General features: G+C 40.6%; 1 protein-coding gene across 2 annotated transcripts in view; it reads left to right on the top strand.

Annotated features, from left to right (window-relative positions):
- Positions 1-11,885: 11,885 nt before the first annotated feature.
- The window catches only part of LOC122773430 (galactosylgalactosylxylosylprotein 3-beta-glucuronosyltransferase 1-like), a 56,010-nt gene continuing 42,506 nt past the window's right edge, over positions 11,886-25,389 (top strand). For both annotated transcript variants that reach the window (XM_044032123.1, XM_044032122.1), the window contains exon 1: positions 11,886-12,407. The gene's annotated coding sequence lies outside the window, so the exon portion shown is untranslated. The remainder of the gene's footprint in view (positions 12,408-25,389) is intronic.

Below are 25,389 nucleotides of genomic sequence, written 5' to 3'. Positions count from 1 at the left end.
GGATCATTTGGTGCTGTGTTAGTCAGGTAGTTGTACCTGATTGCAGGTCCTTCAGGTGACTGGACAAACTTTGACTTTCTCTGCACCATCCAAGTCAACCTGTGCTCGAGACTTGACCAGTGCCAAACAAGGAAGCCGAGAAATCAATGCAGCAATAACACCAGCTTCACTCCTTGGCCAAATCAATTATGGTCTGAGATGCTTTTTCTGTCTACAGTTTACTGAGGCAGTTCACCCTCATCTAATGTGTGCTTTTCCATAAGCTCTCTTCATAGCATGTTGTGCACCGGCTTCTCCACCTGTATCTCACTCACACAAAATCCCCAACCTCGCTCATTTTTTTTGTAGAAATGTAGTAGTCTTTGTTTATCCAGAATACGATTGGCTTTTCCCAGTGGAGCAGCTGTTCTTTTTATGCTTACAGTATTTTTAAAGCAGGTAAAACAACACTTTGAACAGGTTTGATGAGCAGTAATCATTTACTTGATTTTTTTTTCTATATGTGTAGACTAAAACAGACATACGAAATAGGTCATTTTCTGTTATTTGCATACAGTTGCCTGTCATCTTTCCATTTTTTCCACCATTGTCACTGATACAGTTCTGATGTAGTATACTGTATTGTAGACACAAAGGTTTATGGTGTATCATGAATAAATACATGAAGAAGGTTGGTACAGCTGCTACAGATGCTGATTTTTTTTTTTTGTTTTCTGGACAGCATTTCAGCACTGATATGGAACCACTGAGGTTTTGGTTAGACACACACACAGGCATATTTTTTTTCTAACTTATTCGTGGATAGGAAAAACTCTGTCTGACTCTGTCTTCCTTTCATGTCTTAAATAAAAGTATCTATTACCAACAGTGAGAAGACTTCAGTGTTCAATGTAATATCCTGTGAAGAGATCATATGGAACGTTTCTTCATAATGGAGGAAAACAGCAAATTTGGATAAGTAAAAGTCCTTAATGTATCAAAAATAAATTCTGAATTGCTAAAAAAAAGTTAATTAGTAACTTCATCAACAGTTATAGTTCCTACTATGATCCGTACCCACAATGCATCCCTACTGCATTACTCGTTTTGTTTTAAAAGCTGCCCAAATATTACACAGTTGGTAAATTAGCAGCATTGTTTGCAGTTTGCACATCCACTGGTGCAGGTGTTGTCATGCAGTTGCGTACATAGTGTTGAAACTATGTTTCAGCACAATTACTCCCACCAATGATCTGCTTGTATTAAAACACCATATCCATGAAATGACATATGAGTAATGCTGCGTACATGTTGACCTCTCAGCAGCAGCAGCAGCAGATTAAAGCAGTGTTAAGGCTCCACTGACATTAAACTGCACTCTGTTTGGAAGAGTTAATGATAATAAAGCCTGAAATAAAATTAGAGTCATTCTAAAAGCAGAGCGATTTGTAGACATTTCGAGGTCATAAAACTGGGCTTGTTATCAGAGAGTAAGAGATTTAAATTGCTGGACCATCTGGGAAAAAGAATAAAGCCTCCTCCTCTCCCTTGGACTGTTAATGTGCCCTTAATTCAGGCACAACGGCCCTCTGCTGCCCAGTGGCTCACTGTAGTAAAGGTCAAAACGAAGCGACCACCGTGTCTGCCCTATGAAGTCATGGGCATGTCATGGGCATTTATTAGATGCTCCTGTATGTGTTATGTTTTAAACACCACTTGGATCCTGTCACAAGACATCAGAATAATGTGCAACTTCACTTCATCAATTATCTATGCTGTCAAATGTGGAGTCGGACACGTCACTCATTTAAGTGTCGAAACATCTCCCGCGAACAACTGATCCTCTCGTCAATAAAGTGGATGAATTACCTATTTAACTTTGCCATCCTCGTCTTGAGCGAAGGATGGCAAACTTTGCCATCCTCGTCTTCAGCAACACACAGAATCACTGTCACACTTAACATCACATCTGCGTGCTGCAGCTGGTGGAATAGTTTACTGTCAACTTCTGACACTTTTCATTCATAAACAAATCACAATTTCATCTAAATTGAAAGTACTTCCAACTATTAAGGGACAGTGGAGCATTAGTGTGATTTTGAATGACATTATCAAGTATAACATATGACAGACGGAGTCATACTTGGGTGACGCACGTATCATAATTCCTCATCCGTCCGTCAACTTCTTTCATTCAAGATTCAAAGAAACACATTTTGCTTTAATTTCTTGATTCCTTGGGTGAGATTATAGATTGTGTGTGTTTAATAGAGCGGTAGAACTGTGTCATACGTTCTTTGAAACCATACCTTCAGTTGATTAGATTATTGATTTCCAGGTAGCTGAGGATTTTTCCTTTCCTGCACTTTCTCACAGATTATTTTCGTTCTCTAAGTGCACTCCTCTAAATAACACAGTCAATACATTTAAAACTAGCCTGACGTGCAAGTCAATTTTGGGCTTGCAGGACAAAACTTGCAAACCTTTCAAATACAGAGGCTGAATGTCATTTTAGGTATTATTGTTCAGCAGCAATAAAAAGAAAAAAACATTCAAACAGGCCAACATTAATCCAGACTTTACGCTGCAACCATAATTAATCTATGGGGGGAGGTGTGCACATGGAGAGAAACGGGATTAGTAATGTTATTTGCTGATCCAGGTGCAAATCTTCACAGTTTAGTGTGTGTTGAAATTTTTGTGACAAAACTTTACTCACCTACTCCCTAGGTGGTCAAACACCAGCGACTGCATCCACATTTTGCCATTGGTTTTCTTATTCCATGCTCGCTTCACTAGAACAAGTTTTTGTCTTGGGTCAATTTTGCTAACAAACCACACACCCCTGCACTGCACGCCCCCTCCCTGCTACTTATTGGCATTTTCCAAAATCTGGCATTGGCTGGAGTTAGCCTCAGAAGAGGAGGTCAAGTTACCCTTATAAAAGTCAATAACTCTTGCACATAACTGTTGAGATTGTGATTGATTTTTCCTCCAATATTATTAACTCTAAATTTAAATTAAATTAAATTGCAAAAAAAAAATGAAACATCTGCTCATTCTCTGTCACCGTCAGATTTGTTTGCAGGACTAGAGATTTTTAATTCTACGCCATCTGTTTTCAACACACCTGAAAAGCAGGAGACACCTGAGTGGGGAAAAATAAATGAATAAATAAAACCAAAGCATGGCTTTGCTGACAAGCACAGATGCAAAGCTGCTGTTGTTGGATTCATTAATTGAGGGGGATATTGTGATGCAGTGAAAATAGCCATGAAAGTGAAATTGTCTTTTTTTTCAAAACACAATGATCTGTGTTGGATTTTTCAGTTCTGGGAAGCCGGCACAGGGTCACTGAATAGATCATCTAATATATGCAGCAATTGTGCTGTTGAGTTCAGTCTTTTGTCAATTTACAGCTCCACTTCCACAGCGCCAGCCATAATCATATTTTTTCTTGGACTCATTCGGAACCATTTGCCAAAGCATACTGATGAAACTACTCCAGCTATCCAGTGGGCAGAAACAACACGCTCATGCTCTATATCACCACCTGAAATCACACCTTTCACAGTCTTCACAAAATTAATGCAGATTGCAAATGCAGCTGTATGTTGTGTGCAATTCTGGGAAATTCTGGTTTCCATCCCCATTAAATGTGTGAGAAATCATTTACATAATCAGTGAAAAGTTTGAGGAACGCAGTCTAATGCATATGCAAAATGTAAAAAGCGGAGCACATATTTTGGGCTTGACAATAGCCAGCTAATTTTGTCTTTTGTTGATTTAATTCAGGTGCATGTAGCACACAAACCTCCTGCAAAAATGATCAGACTCAGATCTCACTATTACAGTCTGTGCTCATCCATTTTATAAACACTTCCTAAATGATATTCCACCTACAGTTTGACCTCTGTGGCTAATGGATGAGTGACACTACACTAACAAGCAAAAGCAACAATGAAGTCAGAGTGAATCATTATGACCATTTGAAAAAGGTTATCAGTAGCTATGTCCGGCACGTCCATGTTGCATTTGTCTGCACAGTGACACACAGAGTGAATGATTCGTATGCTCTGGTATATTAAAGCACAAGTTAGACAAGATGGTCAAAAAGAACTGGCAAGGGTTAAGTTACTGTTGGGGCTACAGATGCAGTCACTGTTTTATTGAAATCCAAAAATTCTGCTGCTTCCGATTTATTCTGGGAGTTGAAAAGGTCACACACCTTTTCCATTGGCAGCTCACAAATCTCAGCATGTGTTTTCTTGTGTGTCTGTTGTTGCCCGTGAGTATGTACAGTACATAACAACCTTGCCTTCCCAGAAATCTGAAAGTCAGGATCAACTCTTCAGACACTGAATTCTCCCAGTGATGTCGGCAACTTGCAGTCCAACTGTGGTGCAAAATACGTTTTTGGAATACGTGTGAATGGGGAGGAGAACGTCTCTGAATGACAACGCCAGCTGAAATAACTACACGACGATGTGTTTTCAGCCTCTCGTCAGCTCTGTAAAGTTACACCATGTAACAACTCCCATGTGCTAATTTTGAGATTATGGGAACATTCAACCTCCAACCTAACATTACTTATTGCAACACTGCACCCTCTATCACCATATTGGGAATGGTTTTGTGGGTGAGGGAAAGTTGGCTGCAGTTTCCAGCTGCCTTTTTCTCTTTCCTGATGTCATTTTGTCCAGTGACAAATAGTTGTTCTCACTGAGTCGCTGCCTCTATTGCTGGCTTGACTCGAAACCCTGAGGTGAGTTTGGTTTATTACTTTTCTAATATTTGGAAGACTTTCTTTCATTACACCGTCCAGAGAGGACGCAGCCAAGAGTATTACACCAAATCACAGCCTGTAATCATAATCACAGAAACCAGCAAACTGTAAAAATGTATTTGTCTATCCGGGGTTTTTTTTAACCAGTAGGTCACATGTAGATTAAAGTCTCTTTTTACAAATGAGACCTAGCTGAAATAGGATAAGTTATCAGCGACGTCATAGATACGACCGGAGAACCACGTTAACAAATCACATCAGAAAAGTACAAATAATATAGAACACTGCACAAGGCAGCAGCAGCAGGTATTAGTATTAGGTTATATGAGTATTAGAAAGTTTATTTAAAGGTCCAATGTGTAACATTTAGACAAGGCAAGGGTTAAGAAGTGTTAAATATATAAAAAAAATGAAAATCTGATGTTTCTTTGAAGGAAAGGCACTAATTCAGTTTTCAGTCTCGTTTTAAAAACTGCTATGGTTGGATTTCTAAGACCATCAGGCAGCTGGTTCTCAGTGCTGTGTAGTGGCTAAAAGCTGCTACTCCTTGTCATATTCAGATTACAATTGTTTATCAGCAGTAAGTTACACTGTTAAGTATGTTTGTTTCAGTGTATAATTGCTTCTTTGTTTTTCATGGCCTTAGAATAAACCTTGTATATGTAGTTTATACAAGGACCTTTGGTTGAAAGAAGCCGCCATCTTGTGCTGCCACATTTCTACAGCAATCAGACAGGAAAACTGAGTGTTTGTTTTGCATTTTGAAGTGGAAACCTACCACATAAACAAAGCAGCACATCCTTTTGTGGCATGTGAGGGCCACTGTAGTTCTCATGGAAAAGACAAGGTGAGCATTTCTTAAAATCTGCTGTCTCACTGTTAAACACCCTGGTGGACCTTTAAAAGGATAAAGTGCTGTACAGCCAGTATATGTGGTCAGTGGGTAAAGAATACCAGACACATACAGTGTTTTTATCCATCATCTGCTGAGCTCACTAACAGATGCAGAAGCATCAATCTGTGGTTTGTGGCCGTCCAGGATTTGCCCTTGTAAACAGGCAGCTGTTTGTTGATCTGTCTGAGTGACTTATACGCTGAGGACCCTGCTCCAACTGATGGCCTAATTCAATATAAGTACAGTCCCCCCTCTCAGCCTCCCTGCTGTTGCCAAAGACAGCTGTTCATCGGACAGTCTTGGCCTCCCACCACTTCCCTCTGAGCTTTTGAAAACACTGCAAAATATATTTTTTCCCCATGAATGAAACCATTAAAGGATGATTCAGCAGCACTCTTGCATTCATCTCTTTTCTCCATCCATTTAATTGCGGTTAAAAGGTTATATTTGACATTTAATGGAGCCTCCTTTTCCTCCAGCTAAAAAAAGTTTATTTTTTCGATACACTTAAAGTGACAAACAGCAAGTGTAATATAACTGTGAACATATATATATATAATATATAATTTTTGGACGTAATCTTAATGATCATAAGTTTCATGTTAGTAGGACATGCAGGCAAAACACATCAATTGCTTGCCCTTCTGTGTCTTTGTGCCAAGTTACATTTGCTAAGCTACAAATGGACAATCATATTAAGGAAGCTGTCAGAAGGCAACCAATCACTGCCTGCTTGATTTCCTACGAGTTCCAGTTTGGTCGCTGTCATTGTTGCATTGCATTGCTCTGCATTGTTTTGAAATATTGCATCTCCGTAGCCAAGAGAATAGCATATTTAAAGAAAGACTTATAGGACATTAGAATAAACGCAGATGGTGTTGTTCTTGCACTGCAATTGGTTTTAATAGCATAATGACCTGTTTAAGCCAAAAGCTGTCTATTCCAGCTTTAAGTGGATAATAAAATCAATATCCATTTAGCCAATATCTACACTGCCTGTCATCTGAGGGTCGTGGTGGGAAGCGGGAGCCAATTCCAGCTAACTCTTGGCGAAAGACAGTCAGACAGAAGCATGTTAGAAAACACAACATCTAAAAGTCGAATAAAGTTCTATTGGAAGTATTTAAATATACAGGTATACAACAAATCTTTAAATAAACTGATTTCAACCAGAATCAACCAAAAGGTTGATGCTGTGAACTTTACAAATGCAATGTTGTTTTACTGATTCACGGACGTAATGTGTTTGGGGAATTTGTGTCATTACGAAGAGCTAATGCTGCCAATGGCCATTACGTTACCACACACCCAACTGACATCATTTCCTACATTTGAGTGAAGTAACTGTGACAACAACAGTTCAACTGCCCACAGATGCACTACACCTGTCTGGACAAGCACAGCAAGAAAGACCCAACTCTTAACCCTTGCAAAACAAAACTACACAAACTTGATATTGAACTTACAGTATTATATTGATTAAACCGTCATATATCGACGTCTGTGCAGTAAGTTGACGTAACTTACATACTTACTGCTCATTTGTTATCAAGAAACTGAAGCAGTGAAACTTTACAGTCAGTCCTGAGGACTAACTGTGTGGTCTGAGCCCGGGTAACACACTCACCTCCAAGTAATGAAACAGCACACGGCTACATACACAGAGAAGCTACAACACAAACCTAAGCATTTAATGTTCTCTTTTGCCATCACATACAAGCCAGTGTCATTTATCCACTTACTGTTGTACTGGTCACAAATATGTATAATTGCACTCTCTTGAATGCAGTTTGGGGTAATAATTGTGTCTCCCATGCATTTTTAATGCTGTTGTCGTCGTTCCTCTTCTCTGTGACTGTGTGCCTCTACACGACATGAAAAACATAACTTTGTAAACAAGTTGTACAACATGGAAAGAATACAAAAATATTTTGATAGATAACAACTCCAAAAAAGCAAGTGTATCCGTCTCACCCTCAGACATAGGGGGCATATAAAAGATGCTTACTTTTTTTTAAAAAGTCATTTTTGCCTGTATGTCCTACTAACGTGAAACCTTTCATCATTAAGATTATGTAACCTGCCTGAGTGTACCCTGCCTTTGGCCCTGTGTCAGCTGGGATTGGCTACATTGACCCACGACCCGCAGGTAGAGGATAAAGCGGTGGACCATGACATGAATGTCAATCACTGTGTGGCTGGGAGGTGATGTTGGAATTCCATTTGTAGTAATTACAATATTCATGAGGATGTATTGTTGAATATCAAAATGGAAAAAATAAAACTGTGTGCGTCTACCTTTAAATACATCAGAGCACATTCCTTAAACCAACAGTTCTGGAATTGGTAATGTCTATTTGTGTGTGGCACACTCTTTCAATGAAGCATCCCCTGTTTAAGTGATACTGTCATCGCTTTCAACGTTGATTCTGATTGACTTCAGTAGATAACTACTTAGGAAAAATGCCCAGAGTATTACACTCTGTGAATTCACCTCCTAGACATCAAAGTCTGTCCAAAGATTAGCTATCAATGGAGGCCCAATGAGGCCAGTGGGGCATGCACACAGGGTTGGGCCCCAGTACCAGCAGTATATTGGGCCCCTTCCATCTTGTGCCCTTGTCTTGTGTGTGTGTGTGCGAGGGAGAGAGAGAGTAAGAGAGAGGGAGAGATTTGTTGAACTGAATCTCTCTTTCCCTCTTATTAGGCCTGAAAAGACACACCAGATGGCTGGTGGGGGAAAAAAAATCATACTCCTCCAAAAAGGCGAGAGGCACCACCCACAGTCATGGCACAGCTCTGTAAGATTCAAGCCACTCATGGCATAGTTGTACGTACACACACACACACACATGCATGTATGAAAACCCACTGGTTCATGTTTGACTTGCACTTTGTATGAATTGCATGTTTGACGCGATACACATACCAAACATACTCATTGATGGGTTATGTGGGGTCTCCCGTAAACACCTGACCTGCAGATGATGACATGAACACTCCAAATAAAAGAACGACTGAAGCAGAAGTCTATAAGAAATCGCCCTATGTCAGCAACACAGCTTGTGTGGAGGACAACGCGGTAGAAGATGGGTGTCTGGGTGGTTTTCAACAACATGAATGCAAAGCTATAGCCATAGATTATTAAGCAAAGATTGGAAACAACTAGCGGGACTCTTTGATAATGTAACAAAATCTCAAATGTCACTTTATGAAAACATGTCATCTTGATACAAAGTTAATAATTTAGCTGCACAGTGGTGGGTTTCCCTGTGTTGTTGAGGCCATTTTCAGATTTCTGTTGTTTCAAAAATGAATATACACTGTGCTTCATGGTGCGTGCAGTTGCATCTTTTTAAAGGTGACATCGAATGCTTGTATCGCACATGTATGTTAGTTATGGAGGTCTACTTACACATACTGTAATAACTTGTTTTCATAGTCAAAATCCTCCTTGCTGCAAACAAGCCGATCAAAATACTGACGCTCTCGTCAGCCGCGCTGTTTCAGACCGAAATCACACCCCCAGAACATGGACTGTGTTGTGATTGGCCAGCCAATGAGAGTTTTCCCACTGTCCTGTGATTGGCCAGGTACCTGGAAGTGACGTAATTAGCACGTCACCTCTCAGATACACAGCTCCCCCTTCTGGCACGGTGGATGCTCTGCATCTCAGCAGCTACAATGAGAGTAGTTCTTCTTCTTCTGCGGTTGAATGTACGCAACCGGATGTGCCCGGAGTAGTGCCCGCACCAGGAGGCGCTACGCTGGTGAGAGGAGTGGTGAGGTTTCCTGATGTCTTCATCAGCAAACGGAAGTGCCGTTCCACTTCACAGAGCCCAGGAAAACAATAAAACCCTATTTTCTCAGCAGTGGCTGAACTGTTTGTTCTGAAACTTCATAAACGAGGTAATGACGCAGATACACACACAAAAGCAGCGTTAATTTGAGCTTCCTGTCTATGTATGCTTTAAATAAGCCACATAAAACTAGCCAGAACCCCGAAAGCAACAGTATGTAACTTGTCAGATCCCTTAAAATAACAGCTTCAAAATAATTGTGATGGGTCTGTTCTTGGACTATGTAAGTGTGATGAGTGGGAAGAACACAGTAGTATAACTTAATGAGCAAGCAAGTTCAAACGTAATGCTGACATGAGGGTCATTTAAAACGACTTATTAGAAGTTGTCAAATTCTGCTTTCATCTCAGTGTACTTCCTATTGCAGGAGCACATCCAGGAAAAAGATATACATACCCAATTAACACTGGTCAAAAAAAACATGGGGTTTTCGCCACTGGGAATGTGTTTCAGCATAATTCATTCAAGTGTCCATTCAAATGTCTGCAGTTCATGTGGAGTTTTATTGGCTTTGGTTCCACACAGCATCAGTGTTCCCACTGATGCTGGGTGAATGCACCAATTTCTTCTTCATCTGCTTTATTTCTGCGATAAATGCACCATTTTCAGTGCAACGCTGCAATGCCTGTTTGCTCAATCTCATTTATTTTATCAATCAGATCATCTAAACAACTTATTCCAAGAGAGACTGAAGGTAACATTATGACTGAGGGCTATGAACTTATTGTTTTTTTCCTCCGGCAAATACGTGACATCACATTTCTCACGTTGGTGATGCTGGGGGAAAAATACACCACAGAGCAGAACAACCACAAGCAATGGAAATCATTGCCGTTAGTAGTAGCTTCACTGAGTATATACACTCATTGTGTGAAAGATAACGTAATTTTCCTTTAAGACGTGTCTTTTTCGCTGAATAAAAATAATACAAACTCTATTCTGTTATTGTAGCTTCAGAATATGTAAACAAAATCATATTAAACATCAGCCACAATATGAAAACAGGTAACTGGGCTTGACTGTTCCAGCTGTTTGTGTGTACACTCATAGACGAATGCTACTTTGACCATCAAACCACCTCTTTTACATTTTGGTCTCACCCATGCTGAGGCATCATCCTTTCCAGTAACTTGTTGTGTTGAACACCCGTGTGTTTTTTTTTTTTTTTGATTCAGCACCTCAAGCCAAGTCCGAGTGAAAGCCTGAAGCTCAAAATACTGCATGACACTTTGCAGCAAAATGTGGCATGCACTCGCTAAATCAGGGCTTTTCTTCGGACTATCCATGCTTACAGACATGCACACATTATTGTGTCAATTTAGTGATGTCAATTCTCTCTTGGCTGTCACCTGCATATTTATATGGTTAAGGGCAAAATGCAAAGTCGTCTGACTTTTAATTTACAAGACATAATTTAAAAAGAAAAAAGGTTTTGAGTGGCATTGTGCTCATTTTCATGCATGTAATGCACTCAACAAATCAAAACCATCAGTCTCTAAGCCTCTCCCTTGTGTCATTGGTGGTGCAAGGTCCAGAAACATACTTCCCTAAAGCAGAGCCACCTCTTCCTGTCTCAGCCCTCCAGGCAAAGCTCCTTGTGAGAGCCAGGTTTGGTCTCCAGGCTCAGAGGAGGTGAGCTGGCGGAGGTACGTGTTTTTTTAGATGGTCACACCAGACGCTCTCTCACCTCAACAAGAGACAGGCTCTTTATTCAGAGACGTCTGAATTTAGATGTTGGACGTTTTACGTGGCTGATTGGCTTTAGTTTAGGGCTCTGCCAATCTGGAGAAATAGAGTATGCTGAGGACGCTCTACCGTCCAGATCAAAATGACAATTTTCTCTGAGCATGCATAATTTTGTTCAATCCACACAATTTCTGCAAAATGTTCCTGAATGTATGCTACAATATTATGCAGTCAGTCGTGCTGCCCTTTAAAAATGAACGTTTTGCTGTTTCCTTATACAGTGATTCTGCATATGACCAAGCTTCTGTTTCTATATGAAGAATCTGTGCGGTAGAGAAGCATCTGCCAAGAAAAGAAATAGAGGCTAAAGCTTGTGTAATTGTTCATCCTTTACGTTTGTGACCATTCCATCCTCTTCTTGCACTCCTCATCTCCATCCTTCTACTCTTTCTGCCTCTCTTCCCATCTCCCACTCCCAGAGCAACTCCCCCCTTTTTTTTCTCTTCTTTTGCTTTCTCTCCATCCCCCTCTCTGCGTTCTGTGCTGCAGCCCACCCTGCTCCAAGCTTCAATGGTACATGCCATTAGAAATCCCATCTCTGGAAGGGAGGAGGGGAGGGTGGTCTCAATCTTAGCTAAGAGGCTACTTCAGTCCCCCAACATAAGCACATTCACAGATGTCTCTGCACGCGTAGAGCTGTCTCACCCGTCACGGCGGAGTAGCCCTCTTCTGTGTGAACCAATGAGCCTTGGACAGAGAGGGACAGAGTGATACAAAGAAACGGGAGGGGGAGACAGTGCAAGAGAAAGAGGAGGTGAAGAGCCACGGAGCAAAACACATACATCGCTGCCTGGGAGACTCTGACGTCTCCCCTCATGCGTCTGTTTCAGCGTGTGTGAGCACAAGAGGAGCAGAGAGGGAGGGCAGGAAAATAAATCCCGGGATCTTGTGTCCTCTCTTTGCTTTATATCACCTTCTTTTTTTATCTCCATCATCCAAGGCATGAAGGCGGGTGTCAGCTGGCACGGCAGAATAAAAGAAGGGGATGCTTTAAACGCTGTATGTCTTTCGACAAGGGAGAAGGAAGAGGAAGGGGGTGACAACACACGGCAGGGACAAAAACAGGATTTCTAGAATGAATGGGAGTCGTTCTGCCGCATTCACTGGGAATAGCAGTCTCACACAGATGTCTCTGAATGAGGTAAACATAATGATGCCAATTTATCTTTGTTTTTCTCCCCTCTGTGTACCCGATTGGTCGACAGGTCAGATTCAGAGCTGAGAGCACTTGAGAGCATGCTCGTGAGCTTGACAGAGATCACCCAATTTCCATGCTGATCAGGCTTGGAACAGCAGAGGGGAGATTGCCATCTTTGTCCCTGTGTTTGCTGTGCACAGCAGCACTGTGGAAAAGAGAGGGTGAAATCTGTGTATGTTGCATGCTGCAGAGGGGTAAGAACCGGGGGGAGAATAACAGTCACTGTCAACCTGATGAATCAATGATAATCTTCATGATGAGCATTTGGGTGCTGAGATCGCGGAAGGGCACAAGGTGATTGTGTCTGATAACAAGACCGGCAGAGCTGTTGCAGCAAAAGGTCTGATTAGAATTCAAATTCTGTGATATTAGTAGATACATGCAGATTAAACCATCAGAAGAGATCCCTGTCATAGAATTAAAATCACTGAGTTAAAAAAAAGGGATGGAACAGGATGCTGTGAGTATTTTCTAAGGCAAAGTCTGTCAGAGTTTTTTCACTGGTGACCCTGGGGAGCTGCACATTACCGTCCACAGAGAGAATAACAACTTGTCCACAGAGGTGGAGGAAAAAGGGGAATTGGCCTGAGAAAAGGGCTGCTCGAGTTGGACTTAAGTGGGCTGTAGGTTCTCACTCCTGACACCTGCCTCTGAAATCTGGGCTCTTTGAGAAAGGTTGCTGTTGTACTGGTTGTTCTTTGGACCAGCACAGCTACACAAGCAACTTTGATCCTGAGACTTGGAAAGAAGAAAAAGTGCATTGTTTCAACCTATACCGTCCACTAATATGACAGTCATGACACTTCATATGTTGGCTTTTATAGTTAATTGTGTCTATAAAAACAGGACATTTAGTTCCAGTAATGCAATGGGGGCAATAGAGCAGTGAAACATGCTTTGGCAAAAATTGATGTTGCAGGGTTCAGTGCTTTATTCAGTGTCTTTCGTGAGCAGGAAGTCTGAGTCGTCTCATTGGAAAATTATACTCATTGAGGTTATGGTTCCAAAGGTCTGGGCTCAAGTCATAAGTCCTTATTTCTATGTCAGTACACATCAGTCTCTCTCTCTCATATGGAGTAGCATGCTGACACCCATAATGACATCAGGCAAACTAGACAAATATGCTTTCTCCCAAGCTCATATTTTCACAACCAAGCTGAGTGAAAGGTGGCAACTAAAAAGCAAGGGGCATTTTTTAATTAATACTTAACAGGCAATATTTTTTGTAATTGTTTTTTTTTTTTTTTTGCTGTTTTCAGTGAGCAATAAGCGTTGAAGAATGAGAATGTGTATTTCTGGTATTATAAGGAGGATGGAACTCTGATCACTGCAGGGCTGTGCGCCTGTTACACAAAACAAAAATCAACTGTATGTGATCCTCTCTCTCAAAACGACCTCATCTGTTACACGTTTTATTTATATAATAGCGGCAACACCTGGCACCCCGCTCCTCAGCCCATACAGTAGCTCCATGCAATGGAGCCGTGTGTGTGTTCCCAGCTGCTTCTCACTTGGGTGAGCGCATGCTTCTATGGGGCTGCACTCACTGACCATGTACAGTGCATATTTAGTTTCTGCTCAGTTTGCATGTGTCAGCAAATAGCATCCAGATCTCATTTATGGAAGCGGACTGCTTGTCATTTCATTCTGCGTTCATGGTTGCCTCCGTCCCCTTGGCCAAAACAACAACACAAAGTGCTGAGGAGCACGACACACACACACCTAATGTGTCTGCAGTTCTGCCACTGTGCATTATGGGCTATAGAATAGAATGCAGTACAACACAATACAATAATTGACTGCTTTACACAAACCATTTCCATTTTTTATTATGATCAATTCATCTTTTTTGAATTTACATTTATGTTTTATAACCATCAAATCTCATTAAAAATAGCATAGCTTGACTTTACAGCTCGGCGTAAGTTTAGCATTTTCTAAATAACACTATTCTTTCTTAATATCCTACAGCTTTTAACTTCAACGTCAACTTAAATATGCATCATAACAGCAATTCATGATATACCGATACTTATGTTAATGACAATAAGCATTTTTACTCTTTAAATTATACCAAATCCCAAAATAGCACTGTCATTACACATATCAGACAATGCAGTATTATCACAATCTTATCTGAAAGAAGTGCACATGCTGCATGTCCATGTGTGGAGTATACATGTTCAACACTGGTGGCACATTTCACACATCGTTGCACAGTGTAATAACGTGTATGAAGTCCTGAGAAGACAGAGGGATTAGACCTCGCACAGAAGTTGTGAAAGCTGTTGACAAAGGTTTGGAGACGGCAGCATAGGGTTGTCACAACATGTCTGCCTACACAGAGAGCTCAGAGATTGGAGGTTTTGAACCAAAATTTCATCAGTGTTTGATTAGGTGTTAGGTGTGTGCTGTAGGTTGCTCCTTGAAGGTGACTGAATCTTACTGCAGATTCATAAATGAAGCTGTCGAGCCTCAGGCAACAGAGGGGCGGAAAGAAATCATTGCCTTTATTGCATACAAGAGATAAACTAGATAGCTGAACAACCCTCAGTGTGAAGTGCATGCAGTACAGCATGTGGTTAGCAGTCTCTTATACATTGCTCTCATATAATGAAGTTCTTTGGAAAAACACTCAGTCACTTTGCACATCCAGATGTAAAAGCCACTGCAGGTTTGGTAATTCAGCAGCAGACCATAAAGACAAATCAAGTGCAGTGATTACAGTAGGGACCATTTCCCTGGTAAGTTTCCATCATCATGAATATTAATCATAGCTTTCCAACTGTCAGAATCGACAGCAATCATTTGAATGTACTACATTTCTGCTGTTCAAGGAATTACTGGAGGAACATTCTCATGACTCATGACTGATTCATACATTTCAGGCCCTCCTGCAAGAAAATGCGAAAATACACATACAGTATTATGAAAGAAGAGTATGTGAGGGCATGGTTTTGACCATGAGCCATGATGGCCCCAGAGGCAGAAGTTTGAAACACACTGCCCATTATAATAGAACTGCTTAAAGACAGCGTTTCAGTAAAATAAAGACTAAGAGCAATCTGTTGGGCCTTACGACTGTGATGCTTTACCTCTGTGGATTACACTCCATGGGGCACTTAAAATCTGTCTGGCTGCCTATTAAGACAACCACTATCCTAGCTCATTAATGACCTGCAGAGGAATTAGAGTAAACTGTGCCTCAGCCGGGTGCTGGCTGAGACTCTCTGCCGTCTCCTCCAGCAGCTTTTTCACCCTCCAGGGACAGCAGTTGTTTGCCTGAGGTACATTAAAGCAGCTTGGAGTGACCAGCACCAAGGAATAATTAGATGTTCAATTACTCTAAACAAGGGAATTTATCCTTACTCTTTTCCGTACAGCATTTTCAGCAAAGGTTACCAAATGTTGTCAACGTGTATGTCGCGTACCACTCACTTGAATTGAGAAACAGGTTTGAAATGCAAGGATGATTTAGGGAATGATGTGGAGCATTTAAAATTGCAATTAAAAGTTTTATTAAAAGTTTGCTTTTCTTCTAATGACTAAATAAATGAGCAATCGATTTCAGACACAATTGTTTAATTGCATGTTTCTTTCTAAAACACAGAACTACACATAGAGCTATGTGGTTTCAAAGACACTTTGGCCTATCTAGTGCCAACCAGGTTATCTTCAAGTAGAGGCTCAACATGGATGACTGCCATCCTCTATGCAACAACAACATGTGTTAACATACATACAACAAAACATCCACCTGAGAATGTCCTTAGAAACTCATTCACGTTTGTCATGATAAAGAGAGAGAGTGAGAGAGAGAGAGAACGAACGCACAGACAGTCACGCAACGTAGGTGTTCAAACAAAAGTCGCCGGACATATTACGGACAATGATCGGTGCCTAGACTGGTTAGTTTGCCACTCACTTTCCACTCGTTGACCTCTCTGGTCTCAGCAATTAGTCGCCCCTCTGTTTTTTTGACAAGGCAAAGGATCGCAACTTCCAGTCATTGTCAATAAATTGTGCCGTGATATCTAGGTAACCTTTGTTTTATTGATGGTTCCGTCGCTCAGCTTCTTAAAATGAAACCTTCCGCCCAACAATCTCTCACTTCTCTTCATCTTCGGCTACTATCTCAGTCTCTCCTACAGTATCTGACTGACTGCAGGCAAGTGACTGTTCCACGCGGATAATTCCCAGCTTTCATGTCAGAGGTCAGCGCACGCCAGAAGTAATCAGACTTGCGTTAACTCGTTAAATAATTGTATCGCCTTAATCTTGGCGGTAACAGTTAACGTGTTAACTTTGACAGCCCTTACATAAAGGCTATATACAGTATATACATAGATATTCTTATTTTATTTTATTTTATGTACTTTTGTGTCATTTCATTTGTTGTATGAGAACACTGAGCTCTTGGAAGTCAAATTAGAGGACGTACTTGTGAAAACTCTCCACAAGACTATAGTATTATGACTATTTCAAATTACTGCTCATGTGAATGAAGGAGATGTTGAGGTTTGAACACTAAGAAAATGAACAGCTTTATTGTTCCACTCTTTCACAGGATCGTGTATTATTTTATGTTAGAAAAAAAAAAATAGGGGATTACGGACAGCTGGCAGTGTGATGTCAGTTGTGCTCGAAAGAGATTAGGAGACTAAGCAGAGATGAGACTGGGGGCACTGTATACAGTATGTACAGTCACATAGTGTACAGTGTAGTAGACCCCCAACACACATGCACACACACACAAATAAGGAACACACAGTTCACAATATTTCCAGGCACAAACAATAAGCAAAGCTCCTGACCCAGCCCTCGAGCATTATCTCCTCCACTGTCAAACCATATTCTGCAACATGTACAGTGACCAAGAATAGAAATCACCTCTTCTCCCTCCCATCCTTCTTGCCGCTCTGCTGATATTTTCTTTCAATGCAGAAATGATATAACATAAGAGAGCGAGAAGCTGGAGCCTGATTATGTTGGGGTTTTGTTTAGTGACAAAATGAGCTTGAGATATAAACAGTGTGATGAAGACAGCGCAGCTTGTTCGGCTTAGAAAGAAGGAAGTGTGAGGCAAGAGCATATCTAACAGTAGGTGTCTGTGGTCAGCCACATAAAAAGGTCGTCGCTTGTATCACATTGTCCTCACAATGATAATGTGACCTGACAAGGGCGGTGAGTGCAGTGGGTGAGGCTGGTGTTTGTTAAGTAAAACATAATATACACTGATGTCAAGAATCAAACAAAACAGGAAAAATAAGGCAACGTGATTAATAAATTAGTTCCACACAAAGAAAATGTCATAATCATAATTACGCTTACCAAAGTAAGAATCTGTTCAAAGAAAAAAGCTGCTACCAACTGTGAACTATCTTGTTGTGAGTCTTCTACAGCTTCTCTTTGTTTGTTTTTTTTTTTCTTTTTATACTCTGTCTGTGAAACATTCAGTTCCTTCCAAGAATCATTGTGGCAATTACTCACTGATTACACAACGACACAGCACAACACAAACGTCTGCGTTCCGAGGCAGGAGCAAGCTCTCAAAATCCTGGAGAATTTGACATCATTTCTCCCATTCTGGCTTCACTCCACTGGCCCCCAGCAGGATCCATTTTAAGCTGTTACTGCATGTTTACAAGTGTCTTAATGGCCTTGCTCCGCCTTAACTCGCCGACCTACTTTCTTTCACGGCCCCTAAGATCATCTAATCCCAAAAATGAGCCTGAAGCTCAGGGGGGGAGGGCCCTCGCGGTAGCACCTCCCAAATTGTGGAACGATATGCATCTACACATTAGGCAGGCCTCATCTTTTAGGTCAAAATAGCTTTCGCACCTGGTAACACATGATGCTGATTGACAAATGTTGTTAAAAGTTGTAACAGGAGTTAAGTGGAACCACAATGTTTTCCTAGTTTTTCAACGGATCACACACCGTATATAAGCATCAGGGTATAGATTACTGCATTCTGTAACATCCCATTCCATCTCTGCTGCTCCATGCGTAGAACAAACTGACTTTGTCTCCCAACATCTTCCTCTAGGTCATCTCTGATCAAGCTCACCTCATCTGCCGTGCTCGTGTTCCTGGACGTTTCACTGTACACATCTAATTTAGCCACAGTGATCTGGAACATGTACAGGGATTCGCCTTCGTTTATGGCTGCTGCTGTTTCGAGCTGCACTGCATTTTTTGAGAGCACAAAACATGTGATATATCTTGGCAAAGTATATGAGAACTGGAAATTGAGAGAAATATCTTGTTTTTTTTTTGCTTCTATCGTTTTTTTGTACTTGCATTGTTGTAGTACACGATTCCTAGATGTAACAAGTTCATGGTCTAGTTTTTAAGAATGATTTTGAGACAGAGTGTTTCTAAATGTTGTAGAAGAATGTCCATGTAACGCAGCGGACATGTCCTGGACAAAAATAAGTCCAAGGTTAATCGCAGCACAACTGAAGGCCAAGGTAATACTGTGCAAAGTAGGTTTTAAGTGATTGTCAATATAATGTGCAATAATTTAACGTCTTCAAGACATTGAAACTAGTGTGGTTTTTTTACTCCTAATGTCATGTTCCAGTCTCTGTAATAAATCGTCTGATTAGCATCAGCATCAAGCAGGTCGAACCAATGACTTTCATTTTCTAAATTGTTATACGAGACCAATCTCATTTACAATCTGATGATAAACATCATGTCATACCAAAACAAATGACTTCAACCATGCCTTTTTTAATTTAAAGCTATATCCATACATGCTAAATGTGCTGAATTAATTTACTGCCATACTAAAATCATCTTTATCCAATAATACAAGTTTCTTCTATAGGGTAAGCAGAGGTAAAATAGGCATATATTCCCCACTGCATAAACACAGTGGGGATTTACTTTTGATTTGAAATGTATTGTTTATTTTTTTTTGTGTGTCTATGCCACACTGTTGGTGTAGTGGTTAGCACTCTTGCCACTGCAGCATGACGACCCGGGTTCGCGATCCGGTCGGAAACAAGAGCCTTTCTGGAGAACATGGGGACACGGACTTTGCATGTTCTCCCCATGTGTGTGTGGGTTTCCTCCCACAGTCCAAAGACATGCAATATAGGGATTAGGCAAACTGGACACTCTAAATTGACCATAGGTGTGAGTGTGAGGGTGAATGGTTGATTGTCTCTATGTGGCCCTGCGATGGACTGGCCCTATGTCTATTGCCCTATGTCAGCTGAGATTGGCACAGCGTCCCCCACGACCCTCATGTGGAGGATAAGGCAGTAGAAGATGGATGGATGTCTTTTTTTTTTTTAGAAAACAACTAAAATAAGAGTCTTAGCTCGCCTGGTGTTATTGCGCGTCGTGTTGCTTACATGATATTTCATTTGCAGTGTGGCCCCAATTACCTCTCCCTCACAGTGCTGTGTCTCTGAATCATTGGCATGCAAAGTGTTCCTCGGTTCCCTCACGAATGAATGGTGAGGTGCTGGTGCCTATACGCCATTATTATGGTCAGTCCAGCTTTCCATTGACTTTTATTAATAGGAAATATACATTTTCAGACAAACCCTCTCAATCCCCACCGCCTGACCAAAGAGGAACCTCTATTATATAGTTTATTGTGTAAAGCAGTCAGAAATCTATAGCTCTGTCAACACTTATTTTATGTCAGAAATTAAAGGTCAAGGTGGAATTTATCCACCATCCACATTCATCGTCATTCCTGCCTTGAGCTCTAATTAACAGTAGAGAGCAGGAAGCCTGACCTTGCATCAGCATTCATTTGTTAAGCTTCTTGGCTATAAAAAAATAATTACTGTGGACAAACTGCAAAATATAGATAGAGAATTGAAGCGTAAACTGTCCACGCTCTTAACCAGTCTCATAATCATTTTGTAAGTGATGTTTGTGTAAAACCAAAGAAGATTATGACGTTGGACTCTTGATAAGATCTATTGATACGTTCATTTTCAATTCTCAACATGGAGGAACACTGACAGGTGTCCGTTCTCATTCTCCTGCATTTACTTAACCGGCAAGTTTGATGCACAGTTTGGATTTGCAGTCCTGAGGGCTGCAGCATGGCAACCCTCAGGCTACAGCTACTGAGTTCAATGTGTCTCTTTATATTATCACTTTGAGAATATGTGGGAATTATCTTGGCAGGAAGTGAACAATGGCGTGTACATTCACACAGCGCAATCTGTAATTTGTATCAGCTGGGCTTTAGTGCCTCCTCAAAGGATGTTCTGTATTTTTATATTAAGACGAATCATTTTAATGGGCAAAAGAGTATGGGATATATTTTTTTAGTGCCTGTGAACTCTGATGCTGTGAAATGATAGTTTATGCCTTTCTAAAAATATTCCAGTCGTGAATAGAGAGCAATGAAATGTAATATTTAGTTCTTGGTTAAGCCATTTTAGCTCTCGAAATTAAGGCATCTCCTCACTGTGCTCCCGTATTGCTCTATTTTTATGATTGAATTATCATGTCACACATTCTGAGTAGCTGTATTAAATGTTTCTCAAACCACTGGTTAGTTTGAACACATTCCGGGAGCTCATGTCATTGTTCAGACTTCACGTTTCGCTACTGGGTGTTTCAGGGATGGTTATTTCTGTCATGCAGGTGATTTCTCAAATGGTTGTGTCTGCTTTTGTTTTTAACAGAACAGTGCGCTGAGGGACCTATTACACTGTCTCCACTCAGAACCCCAGTGCAGTTTGAGAGGATTTCACTGAGAATGAATCAGTATTGTAGTGGTTTTGTTTCCATGGGAGACGTAAGTGAATGTCTTGTTTATGTCTGCTTGGTCTTTGTGAATTACAGAGCAAACAGAGGAAAAGAATGTTGCCAGAGACGTTTGTTTCAAATTACTACTGTGAGATGTTGCTGAGTGGATAGATTGGTAGTTCCATTAAATGCCATCTAGGTATCTCTGAACGTGTAATAATTACTTGTGTTGCTGCTGGCGCATCTGTGTGAAGGGGCGATTTGTCAAACATGCTCCGCAGTGATCAAAGTGGCAGAGGCAGAATTTGGTACTTGGCCTTTGGCACTGGCCCGGCTACAGTTTGATAGTGTTCACATTGTCCTGATGCAATTTATGAACACAACAACAAGACTGTAACTACTATAGTTTTACTTTTATCTAGGTTGCACTGGTTCCTTCTCCTCTTTTTTGTCTACTGTTACTTTCATTTTTCATTTAGCTCTTGGGTTTGGGGCTCAATTATCTAATAAACTGTGTATAGATGACCTTAGTTCAAGGTCTGGACAATTTAATAAAACAATAAAGGGAGGACATGAAAACACAACATTGTGGTAGTGCAAACACAGACACAGTAAGCATCCAGTTAATTGCTCTTCTGAGATTTGGAGCAAGTGTGTTTGTTCATGAGTGTGCATAGTTTTGTGAGTATATGTGTCTTGAAACTGGATCATTTGAATGAATGCCAGGTTGCGCTCAGCTCAGTGCAGCTTCATCGCAAGATAACTGTAGACAATACATGTTCACACTGAGGTTAGACGTTGAGTTATAATTCACAGTGGGTTGAGGCCTGAAACAAATGCCCTTGTGTGATTGATTACGCGCTACAAGCTAATGAGATAAACAGAGGCTGCATTGATTCAGTCGGGGGAGCAATCATGCCAGAGGGTTATATGCAGCCGTGTGCAATGGCTTTATTGACATGCTCATATTCAAAGACCAAGTGAAAGAGACCATGCTGTGCTTTGGGCTGAGAGCAGAGCTGCATGCTATAGCTCGTCTGCCCCTTGGAGCGGCTTTGCCCACCACTGCAATCAGGGTCAGTGCTTCTCAAATCAAACACTAGCGATGGGATCTGACAAGCTGGAAACTCATCACTAAGTTTGGCACTTACTGCCAAACAATCGCTGCTGAGAAAATCTTTTTTTCTCGTCTGAGACAAACAAGGCTGCGCAGCAGGCAGTCATGTTCTGACAGATGGGCATGAGAGAACATCTTTGACAGTGGTTTGTGACAAAGTAAATTAAAGGATGGATGACCAGGATTCACTACAGTGGATTTTTAAATCTCTGATTAGCATGAGAGCAGGACATCCAGGCTCCTGGGGGGACACTCAAAGGAAGCAAGTTTAATTGATCGGTTTATGTTTTGTTACTCGCGTCTGGTCTACACACCACGGGACTCATGGAGGTGAGTCATCAGTCAGGGGGAAATGGGGGAGCTATAGTAGAGAAGAAACTGGCAGCACTGATTGTTTAGCTTCTTTTTCTTTTTTACAAGAGGAACAATGAGACCAGAGTGTCTGTTTTGTTTATGATCAACTTAAAGGTAAAGTACTAAATCAAACACTGCCAAGATGTATAACAGTCAACCTGCTGTAATGCACGGTCATTACAAACCTTTTGACAAACATTTTGCAGTGAAACGTGTGGCTCCTTTTTTCATGTAAATCCAAATTAGCCCTCGAGTGACAGTTTAGGATTCTGTGCGTGTGCAGGTTTGTTTGTATGCTTACACTGTGTAAAATGAAGTTGACAGTTTTATTAAATGTTCAGGCATAACAAAGGCTGGATTGTAACTAAGGCGTAATCAAAAATGAATACATTAATTAAGAAAAAAATAAATACAATTTACCCTGCTGCAGGTCTTTTTCTTTTCCTAACCCTAGTCAGGTTGAGTGGATTATAATCAGGTCAATAGCATTAATAATGTTGAAATGGCAAAGCAGCTATTTGCTAAGTTCCTATTGTTCTCATCATTCAATTTACTGAAGCTTTTTTATTTGTGTGAGAAATGATAAGTTTATTAAAAACACTTCTTTTCATAGGCACATTTATCAGAAAGCATCCATATTTAAATTTGAAGTGCAACAACAATGATAATAATAATAATACTAGTATAAAAATGCCAAATAACATTTGTAATTTCCAGTGCCAGCTCACTGCATTCACTACGCTAATCACACCACTAATAATTACCTGTGATTGACAGCCACTGACCAAATGTGGTTTTCTAACATGGTGAGTTCAATTACAGCGAGGGAAAACGAGCTTTATGACCACATACAAAGTAGGCATCAAAATCAATATGGCTCCCACCACACGATACTGCAAAATGAAATGCATGTATGTACTGATAATAGATATCTATTTCTGGGTATGTGGTTCACAAGCTTTAAAAATGCTGTGAAAGATAATTGACGAGTGCACAGGACACGGCCTACAGCTAATGTCTATGGTTTCTTCACATTTAAAAGACTGTGGTTAAGAACTCTCTGGTGTAGAGTTCGCTGACGTCAGTGGCGAACTGGATTGAATGGTAAGACGAAGACTGTGAATAAATGCAGTGAGGAATAAAGAGAGAAATAGCAACATATGGTCTTTAGCATGCTGAGAGAAACAAAGCAGCCTTGAGATGTCTCACTTTTTCTTTTTTTTTCATCACATGCTCTGCATCTGACTTCCTGCTGTGCTTTGTGTGTGCAAGCCTTTCATGTCGGCGTGCGTGTGGGAGGGTCACGCGTCTCGATCCTTCACATATATTCTCGTTGTGAAAAGGTTGTGTGATATTTGCTGCTGTCTAGGACGCCGTTATCACTCTCATAGCCTGCGGTTGTCATAGAAGCTGACACAAAATGAAAGTGAACATAGGCAGATGACACAATTGTGCAGTTTTATACATTTATAGTCAATGTGTTCCTTTCTGTCAGCCTCACGTTTGTAGTTCTACAACACAGGTGTCTCAGCAGCCAGTGATTATTAACTAATCATTTTTGTTATATTAAGAACTAAACATGATGTTTCTGAACCCACAGTTAACTCAGACTTCATGCTGCAATCTTTTGGTTTCATGCACCACTATATGTGACCATGGAAACAGTTTAGGTTCAGCTACAGCTGTGAAATGTGTCATTCTCTTCTCAAGCAACGTAGAGGAAGCTAAGCTTTTGCAAGAAAGCTGGCCATGGTGCAAAAAGGGCATTTATTATGAATTACTTTTTTCAACAACTCCGTCAATTGTTGATGATGCAATAGTAAGGGAGGGACACGTTCATGGCCAATCATCTAACTTTGATTGGCCAAAAGATGAAGCCCACTAATTCTTTAAGACACCATTTTCAAGGTTTTTGGAAGACTGTAATACCGAAATAGTGTATATGCACAATAACTGGCATCAGTTGTGTTGTAATCAACAAGACAGACTTAAAGACATTCCCCCACCTGATTTAAAAGTCTAAACTATACTGTGTCCGATTCTCCACCAAAAAGTACTACTTCTTTTTTTTCACACCACAATTCTTCTTAGTTCTTTTGAAATGTAAGCCTTTACTCTGATGTTTTGCTTTCAAAGTCTCATGAATTTTTATTTTAGTGTGAACAGTGCATTCCTCTGAGTCTCTCTGAAAGTATGAAGTGCAGCGCAATTTGTGCTTTGTCCCCGTTTTGGTTGGAGTAGAAAGACTCAGAGGGAAGCTAGAACTCTCACAATGTGGTTTGTGTCTGTCAGACTTTCACAACCCAGTTGTCACTTCACCATTTTCCCTTTTTAATTAATGTGTTTTGTTTGGAAAATAGACTACCTGCAGATTCTCCGGCATCAGTGGGATCGTTTTGATTTGTGCATTTTTGCAAAAGTCTTTGTTATTCTCTCTTAACACAGCATCTGTACAACGGTCCAGTATGTAGCTACATAGTATAACAATTCATGATGGTAAGAACAAAGTAAAGATGTAAAAACTACATGATATATTATGTATTAACAGTTGTGGTTTATTAGATACAAAGCTTTGCACAAGCTCAAGTGCAAGAATATGAAAAGAAGCTTTGCAAATACTGTACGTATATCACCCCAGCTAGTGATTACACTTTCAGTAGCATTTTTGCTGACACAAGCAAAGTGAGACGATTATCTACGTGAGCTAGTGTTGTTTCTGCTGCT

Source organism: Solea senegalensis, linkage group LG8 (genome assembly GCF_019176455.1).
Source record: "Solea senegalensis isolate Sse05_10M linkage group LG8, IFAPA_SoseM_1, whole genome shotgun sequence".
NCBI classification, from domain to species: Eukaryota; Metazoa; Chordata; class Actinopteri; order Pleuronectiformes; family Soleidae; genus Solea; species Solea senegalensis.
Note: the sequence above shows the minus strand (reverse complement) of the source record. Positions and strands in the feature narration are given on the sequence as shown.